Below are 9,337 nucleotides of genomic sequence, written 5' to 3' on the forward strand. Positions count from 1 at the left end.
GCGGCAGGTGGTGCGGGGCGGTGTGGGCAGGCGGCGGTGCGGGGACGGCAGGCGCTAGGTGTCATGCTTGGTAACTCCTCTGGAAAAACATCTGGGTAATCCTTCACTACATGCACTTCCTCCTGAACAACTCCCGTGAGGGTATTTACTTGGATACTCCAAGGCGCATGTCTAGATACACACTTGATCCTTTTTCCCTCCGGGGTGGTCAGACAAATTGATTTACTAACACAGTCAATGCTTCCTCCATACTTTGACATCCAGTCCATGCCTAATATCACATCCAATCCTTGTGACTCCAAAATTATTAGGTCTGATGGGAAAACATGGCTACCAATGGTTAAGGGTACCTGGTCGCACCATTGACTAGCCATATACTCTGCTCCAGGTGAACTTACTAACAGAGGGGTCCTAAGGGTTTGGGTTGGTAGTTTAAACTTATCCACGAATCCCCTTGATGTGTATGAATGTGATGCACCAGTATCAAAAAGAACAAGGGCGGTAAAAGACTTAACCAAAAACTTACCAATAACCGCGTCTGACTGCTCTTCAACCTCCTCAACATTAACGTGGTTCACTTGTCCTTTGTTGAATGGATTAGGATTCTTCCCAGCACTCCCGTTACCATTTCCATTCTTCGCTTCAGGGCAGTCCGTGGCATAGCGTCCAGTGTTCCCGCACTTGCACTACAAAAAAAATACACTTCCGTGATGATACGTGTTTGTCACAGTAGGTCGCTTTTTTTGTCATGCATGTACATCCATGACAAATTTATGACAGAATCAAGATAGTCATACATGTGCTGTCGTAGAACTGTTCCATGACATTACCAAAATTATCATCACGGAAGTGTCCACTTCCATGACGATAAATCACGCGTCACAGAAGTGCTTTCGTCAAGGGTGACCGACACATGGCATCCACCGTAACGGAACGCCGTTAAGCTATCGGGTCAGGTTTTGGATCCGATAACCCATTAACAGCCCCGACCAATGGGGATTTTCCATGTGTAAAATCATCATTGGCTAGAGGAAACACGTGTCGGCTCATCGTCGGGATAGATGTCATCCACTCAATGGACAGAAGGCGCCTATGATACGTCGACATGTGGCACAGCCCAACAAGTTTAAATGGGCCAGCCCAACTAAAGGCCCACAAGATTTTGCGGACCATAATGGGCCGGCCCAGCTAAAGGCTCATGAGATTTTGCGGACCATAATGGGCTGGCCCAGCTAAAGGCCCACAAGATTTTGCGGGTCATAATGGGCCGGCCCAAGTAAAGGCCCACAAGATTTTTGTGTGCCATAATGGGCCGGCCCAGGTAAAGGCCCACAAGATTCTTGCAGGTCATAATGGGCCGGCCCAGCTAAAGGCCCACGAGATTTCACCGACATTAATGGGCCGGCCCAGCTGTAGGCCCACAAGATTTTGAGGACCCTAGTAGGCCGGCCCATTAACTGGCTGCCATGTTTTGGGCCAAATGTCGGCCCATATTTGATCTGGTCCATTAATGGCCTGCCACGCTCCGGGCCTAATAGTGGCCCATATGAGATCCAGCCCGTTAAAAGCCTACCACGTTCTGGGCCAAATTACGGCCCAGATCAGGTCCGGCCCTTTAAGAGGCTTTGGGCTCAATTATGGCCCATATCAGATTCGGCCCGTCAACTGGACACTATGCTTTTGGGCCCACTTGCTAAAGGCCCACTTAGTAATTCGGCCTGATATTAGTTTTGGCCTGTTAAGGGCCCGTTTAACATTTCGGCCCTATATTAATTTCGGCCTGTTAAAAGCCCGTCATATAGTTGGGCCTAACTACGGCCCGGTTTGCATCCGGCCTGCTCGCAGCCGATATCTGATTGGGCCAAACAAGGACCCAGACAATTTTGGCCTGTTAAGAGCCCGTGATTTGATTCACACAATCATGGGCCGGGGTTCATTTCGGGCTGCTGCGTAACTAGTAGGAATTAAGAACAAACCTACTCTATACAATAAAGAAATTACGGCATAGTAACTAAGAATAAACCTACACTACACAATAAAGGATTTAAGGTATATTACATCCACTGGGCATCAAAGTTCGCCACCAGTGATCATAAAGCGCAACGAAGAAGCAGATTACAAAAACTGGGCACCATTACAGCGTAACAAAATAATACTGAACCGAGACCACTTCCAAGACAGTTCAAGAAAGGTTAGCCTTGCGGGGGAACTGCTGCGCAAGCTGCTGAGCAAGGCTGTGAGACCGGCCTAGCATGTCGGTCATAGCTTCCAGGTGTAGCTGTTTAGCGATGAGGTTCTCATTGGTGTTCTCCGCAATCTTTCTTAGAGATAGGACTTCAAGTCGAAGTTGAGTTGCAGAATGCCTTTCTGCTAGAACTTGGGACTGAAGAAGTCGAACTGATTCAGACAACGAATTCTGTGAGCTTGTCTGACTGTTAGTCTCAAGTAACTTGAACACTGCATCAAGACAAGACTTTGGGGTTGTCTCGCTATCTTCAAGATGTTTTGCCTTCTTTGCTGCAATATATGTTGGGTTTGTCTCACAGCCTTCAGCAGACTTGTGCATGCCATCAGGCATATCACCCTGAAACAAAGCAGAGAGATGACAGGTTTTGCACGTGTATAAACAAAGATGATAACTGTTCTGTCAATTCTATCCAATTTCAAATTAGAAAATAAAGAGTATGTTCAAAATATCAATAGCATAATTTGGCATTGTTCATAATGCGGGGAGCTTCACCACACTACTGGATTACCATGTCAACATAACAAGCATAGATGAAGGGCAAAGAAAATCATTGTATCTATTTTGGATAATGTGCATGGCATGTTGTTCATATCATCAGCCACATCAGTAAGATAAAACAGGAGATGACAAGGTGCAAACGTGGGCTGCTTCACCACACACTGGATTATAGATCCACAAAAACAAGCATACATATAGGGAGTATTAAGTAATGTGCATGGTATGAATAAGGAATTTGGTTTTACAAGTAAAACTTAGAACTTACGGTTCTTACGAACATGCATTTTGGTAGAAACAGCAAACTAAACAGCAGTAAACGATAGGGAGTATGAGAAATTAAACAACAGTTGAGGATAAAGGCTTTAGAAGGACTGACTTACATTAACAGTTAACACCGGCTTTATAATGCCCTTCTCCATGGCAAGGGAAGGATAACTCAAGAATTTCAGCACATAATCTTCTTCATAAGCATTGCCTGTACTCTACATTTTTTAGAGAGTAATTATAGATATAATAATACTGGAAGGGATAGAGGATAATGAAGATAAGATGCAGATTGATGCTACATAATCAACTACCAATCCCTAGAAGTACAAGCGTTACAGGACAAAATGTACTGAGAAGAGCAATGGGCTACACTTCTGCACTGGCATTGTCTGTGTATTCTACCTGTTGGTAAGATTAAATATAGATCTGATCTTTTTTAGTAAATGGTGGGCGAGGGAGATAAGATGCAGAATGCTACAAAATGAACCAATCCCTCTTCCCATAATACAAGAGTGTTTTGAACACTGGTGTACTATACAAAACATTCTTATATTATGGGACGGAGGGAGTAGCTTTTAATGTAAGTACAATGATAGACCATGTTCAGTCCTTACAAGAGGACTGCAGAGCTAAACCTCTTCAAAAGCATTGGGTTGATTCTAAATTTATGTAAGAGTCCATACGGATCTTATAATGTCCACCAAATGGATGATTACGAGGCTAACATGTGCAGTGATGCTACATAATCAAACAACTATGAAAGTAAGTATGGTCATACAGGGCAAGAGATACTCACAAGAGCAATGCAATGTGCAGTATAGTTGCGAGATTATGTGGTCCCTTGAGAACGAATGTTCTTCTGCTAACAGTTTTCATACAAGTGAGACATTAAGGCAAATGCAGAAATGTAGTTCAAATTGTGATGTGATATCATAGACAGTACCTTATGCTGCAGTCGAGACCAATGTGTAACAAGATTATTCCAGTCACCGTCGGATAAATGTAGCACCGGAGACTTTATAGAAATTTCGTTCAGAGGCTTGCCATCGAAGTGCGCTTGCCTCAGGTAGGAACGATACTTCATCAGCGAGTGCTTGAAAAGCGCAACCAACCCTTGCTCGTCATCACAATCCAGTTTGTGCCTCACCTATTTAAAAGAATGAAATCTTGTGTCTTTTGTCAGCAGAACATATGCAGTAATGACCATGAATAACATTAGTACATTACTTACGCATAAGTTGCGGAGGAAGACTGGAAATTGTTCTGTGTCTGCGGTATAATCTTTCCATGAAGGAAAGATGCGCACAAAGTTCCTGACAACAACGTAAGCTTCGTCTTCTAAACTGGGAAGAAATGGAACAGGGGTCCTATTTGCTGCAATTGGGGCTCTCTCTGGTTTGAAAATGGATTTGGCATCTGGATTTGGTGTACTCTTTGCTGGAATGGGGGTTTTGCGTCGTACAGCTGGTGCTATGTCAACTAGCATAATCATATTGTTTGCTGCAGTTGGGGTCTGCTGAGTTGGGGCGTCAGAAATGACCAGTGTAGTAGGGCTAGAGTCTGCTAGAGTTGGGGTATTTTGTGGGTCAAGTGAACTACACCTAATGGGCTATTTGATTTATCTGGTGCCACTACATTTTCCAAATACTTTGCTTGAGCTCCTCCATGATCAGCAATCGCCCTCTTCCTTTTGAACGTCTGATACACAAGAACAACATTTGAATGGATAAATATGGTATGATGACAGATGGAATATGTACCGAAAATGGATAGGCAGGGCGTATTCACATACATGATGTGTAAACTAAGCTAATGGCAGTTCAACAAAGTAGAAGCAATGCAAAGCATCAGTTGCAAGATATGTGCGAGCAATGTAACCTTGGAAAGTTAGAGCAAGTACCTTGATGGGTGAATAAGATAGGGCATCTTCCGCTGACTCCTCCACTAGGGAGCTACATTGACTTAGGTCTCCCTCTAGCTCAGAATCACTATTAGGATCATATTCTGAGCATGAATCTGTAGATGGAGAGTGTTTGCATTGCATTGCATCCAGACTTGATTTCAGTCCCTTAATGCCAAGTTTGACAGCCATGGCATTGTTCTCCTTTATTCTTTTCATGCGCGCAAGCTCATAATCATTATGATGCTGTTCAGAATCTCGAGATTCATGAAAACATAAAAGTAGTTAGATTATCTATGGAATGCATTGCGGTTTCAACTTGGAGAGTGTCTCCCTATAAACCCCTGCATATGCAAAGTTCACATCCCCAACCGTGCTGACCAGACCACACACAGAGATACACACCCGAGCGGTGAACATGCATTTTCGAAACTAATTTAGGAACATTCAGCTGACCAATTAAACAACTCTGTTTTAATAATATCAGATTCGTATTTGAACAACTAAGCTTGTTTAGCTTGATGGGTGGTGCAGTGCTATTATGACACGAAGCATGTATTCTGATTGTATAGTGATCATAAAAGGGGGAAACTCTAAGCATATGTTTTTTTAGCAAAAGAGGGTTTCCCCTCTTATTTCTATTAAAGAAACCACCACGGAACCAACATGATCAATTAAACCCTAAGCATGATCAATTAAATCATATTATGGCTGTGCCATGGCAGATTTGAAGCTGCAAACCGGAGAAATGATATTTAGCATCCATTGTTTACTTCGAACTAAGAACTAAATTCTAAGAGCTGAAAAGAAAGTAGAGTGACCAAGTTAAGATCTATTTTCTGGTTGAGATCAAAAAGTTGAGGAGATATGAAGTACCGCCTCTCTTGCGGCGCCGTGTAGGCATCGGGGGTGCGATGGCTGTCGGTGGCGTTGAAACAGATCTGCGACGGTAGATGGGTGCGTCGGGGGATAAGTCCCGTTGCGGTGGAAGAGAAGGTCGTGTGAGTGGCCCCGGCAAAGAGGACGATGACGCCGATGAAGCGAGAGGACGCGATGCAAGGCTATTGGTCCGTTGCCGTGGATGAGAAACGTCCATCTCTTGCAGTGGACGACGCGGTCTTGGTAGGTGCTCCGGCATGGTGGAGGACGGTGGCGATGGATGTGGTGGAGGACGGCGGCGATGGATGGGGTGGCGGACGGAGGCTAGTGTGGGAATGGGGTGTTCTAGCGCGGACGGTGTATGAATGGGAAAATGGAGGGAGAGGTACGGGGAGCCATGTTTTTGGGATGCGCCTGTCTGAAATATGGGAAAGTTACAAACTTATCCCCCGTTTCAAATTTGGACGTCTCGTCGGTTGGGGATAGGACGGTGATCTCGCATCTCCCAAATATTTGCCGGTAACTATTTCGGGCGAGGAGAGGGTGTTTTGCCGCCCACGGTTGGCGCCCACAGTGTATGAACAGGGCTGACAGGTAGGGCGGTTGTGTCACGTCTGATGGAAGTTACACATCTGCCTCTATTTAAAATATTAGCCTACATCTATTTTGGACGAGGAGAGGGTGTTTTGCCGCCCACCGTGTATGAATGGGGAATGGAGGGAGAAACAGAGGTCTTTCGGACGAGCTTGAATCAAATGAGTTTTTCCGCCCATGTTTGATGCCCACCGTGTCGGAATGGGCTCAGAGGCGGTCATGTCACGTCTAATTGAAGTTACTAACCTACCCCTATTTAGAGCAGTGGAAATCGGGCCGATGGATTGTCCGTGTAATGGGTAGACAGTAATTTCCATCTCCCAAACACTTGGCTTCGGACAGCCGATGTGGGAGTGGACATTTTGTTGTTTCTTACGAATTTTGGGACAATAAGCATCCACGTTTACCCTGGCAACTAAATTCGAATCCATTTTGTATTCCTATATGAATCTTTATAAATCATTCTATGTGTTTTTATATATCTTCAAAAGGACGACAAAGATGTATTCCACTGTCATATATGAATATGGTTTACAAATGCCGATACTCAAATTCAAAAACTAGAATCCAGTTTAAGGTGAATTCGAATATTTGGAACACTTCATGTCCAACTCAAATGTCACACGCAGCATAATGTGTACTCCCATTTAGATATGTACACGAGCAATGTATCAAGATTCAAATACCGAGTCAATCAACCAAGAATGTACGGAACTAACGGACATATAAACACTTATAGAGTATATGGATCAATAATATCAACTAACATACATAAGCCAGGCCGCTGTACTTTTTTTGCTACAACAACATCCTTTTTTTAGCCAGCATCTTGGCCCTTTCCGATGCGTGCCACTTATGGTCCATCTATACTACTATTGCTGAATGCACATTTAGCCTGATTGGCATATTTGTAGGTCTGGCACAGCAATCCAAATGAAATGTCTCCGAGTCTTATCAATTAATACAGACTTGTGCTCAAATAAAATTACAAACAAAAAACAAAAAAACAATTATTACATGATTTCTAAAACAAATGGTTTGATTGATTGCATGAACAGACAACACAAAGGTTATTCAACTATGGAAAGAACATTTCACCTATGATTTACCAAGTAGGAATTTAATTTCCTTTTTTCCTTCAGGACCTTAACAATCTGGTCAGTCTCAGCTTGCTTCGTTGTGAAATCCACCAAATATTTAATGGTTGTCTTGAGTACTGCTTGTGATTGTGCTGTTTGCTTCATCAACATGTCAACTTCATCTCTAAGTGCAGAAGTAGAATCTCTTTCTACCACTAGTTTAGCCTTTAGAGCATCAGTAGTTGGCAATTCATAATGCACGATTGGGCTGATGCCACTGCTGTGGGATGATGCAACGTCCATGGGGACCTCGCTCTTTGATCTTGGGCTAACCTGTTTTGCCATTAAAGTTCCGATTGGATTCAGAAAAGTTGAAGTTAGCAAAACATTTCAACTGGGAGTTATAACAGCAAACCAGTTAAACAAACAAGGAATTAAAGAGTTTCAATTGGATGCTGAAAAGTAGTTATTAACATCATTGTAACCCGCTGTTGCAGCAGAAAAGTAGTTAAACAAACAAGTAGATATTTAAGTTAAGGCAAACAGGTAATTCTTAACAATAAGTATCAAACACATAGATAGGCGCAGTCTACAATATGATTAACATGCTGTGCCATTATGTAATCAGTAGCAAACTAAATTAAGCCAAGCAACATAATTGAACAATTTTGCAATAAGTGGCTAACTAAAATTCCGAGAAACGGGTAACTGAACTTACGCTATTTCTTTGTACAGGCACACTGCAACTTCTTTTTCGCTTACAAGGTTGTATGAAGGAGTCCATGGCATCAATTGCTTGGATACGCAGTCCCAATACTTTTTTCTTCCCACACTGCATGGGTAAGTCGAATGGTTAATCTGGTAAGATGGTGCGTCCTTGATATGTTGTATGAGGACGTGTAGTCAGATTAGTTATAGACAAACATATCACACTGGCTTTTACTGTATATTTCATGCGATTACTTTTGGCATATCAAGATCTAAGCAATCTACAATAGGATGAAAAGACTGGCATCCTTCACATTATTGGCGAATTCAGTTCATAGAAACAAGCAATTCAACCATTCTGTGGGTAAATCAAAAGCGCCACTGGAATATTTTTCACTATCCAATCATACATGCAAAAAGGGGCGACGCCACCATAGGGGCTGGTATGGGCGACCTCCTCAGGTGGCTGGAAAGTGTGCACCTAGTTTGAGTCGTCCAGGTTGGCCCACGCTAGTTTTGTTGGTCCCAACGCACGAGCAGGCAATGTAAAAAATGAAGAAAAATGTTTCAATTTGGAGGGGCCAATAACATAAGTGCAAGGCAGGCCCTATAGTAGGCTCGCGGCCCAAACGAGCACCTCCCATATCGATCGACACCAGGAAAAATCCCAATTCATTCGCTCCAGCCTCCAGTCTGGTTCGCTCCTAACCTAGCCGCCGCTGGACAGACCAACACAGCACTTCCTCGCGCCCTCATTGGAGGGCGGTCGCCGGGCTTCAAGCGAACGGAAGGACAAGAAGATGAAGATCCAACCCTTGGTGTAGCCTGCGTGGGAGGCAGCGGCAGCAGCACGGGCATGGCATCGAGCTTGCGCAAACGGACAGTCGCAGCTTGCAAGAGTAGCATGCGCAACAAGCAGGTACATCACATGCCTGATTATATCTAATTCAACTCTTCAATTTCTGGCCAATAGTTAAACCTGACGGTGTTGTAAAACTGCTTGTATGTAGGGAATCTATGAGAAAATGAAACCAATTTCTACTTATTTTATAACTCCCCCAATCAATATTGAACTGACTGAATCTGATGTATCTAATCAAGTTTCCGGTGCAAACATACAAGCTCATGTTGTTCTTGAGCCTGAAGTGTCTAATGAACAGACTG

Source organism: Triticum aestivum, chromosome 7A (assembly GCF_018294505.1).
Source record: "Triticum aestivum cultivar Chinese Spring chromosome 7A, IWGSC CS RefSeq v2.1, whole genome shotgun sequence".
Taxonomy (NCBI): domain Eukaryota; kingdom Viridiplantae; phylum Streptophyta; class Magnoliopsida; order Poales; family Poaceae; genus Triticum; species Triticum aestivum.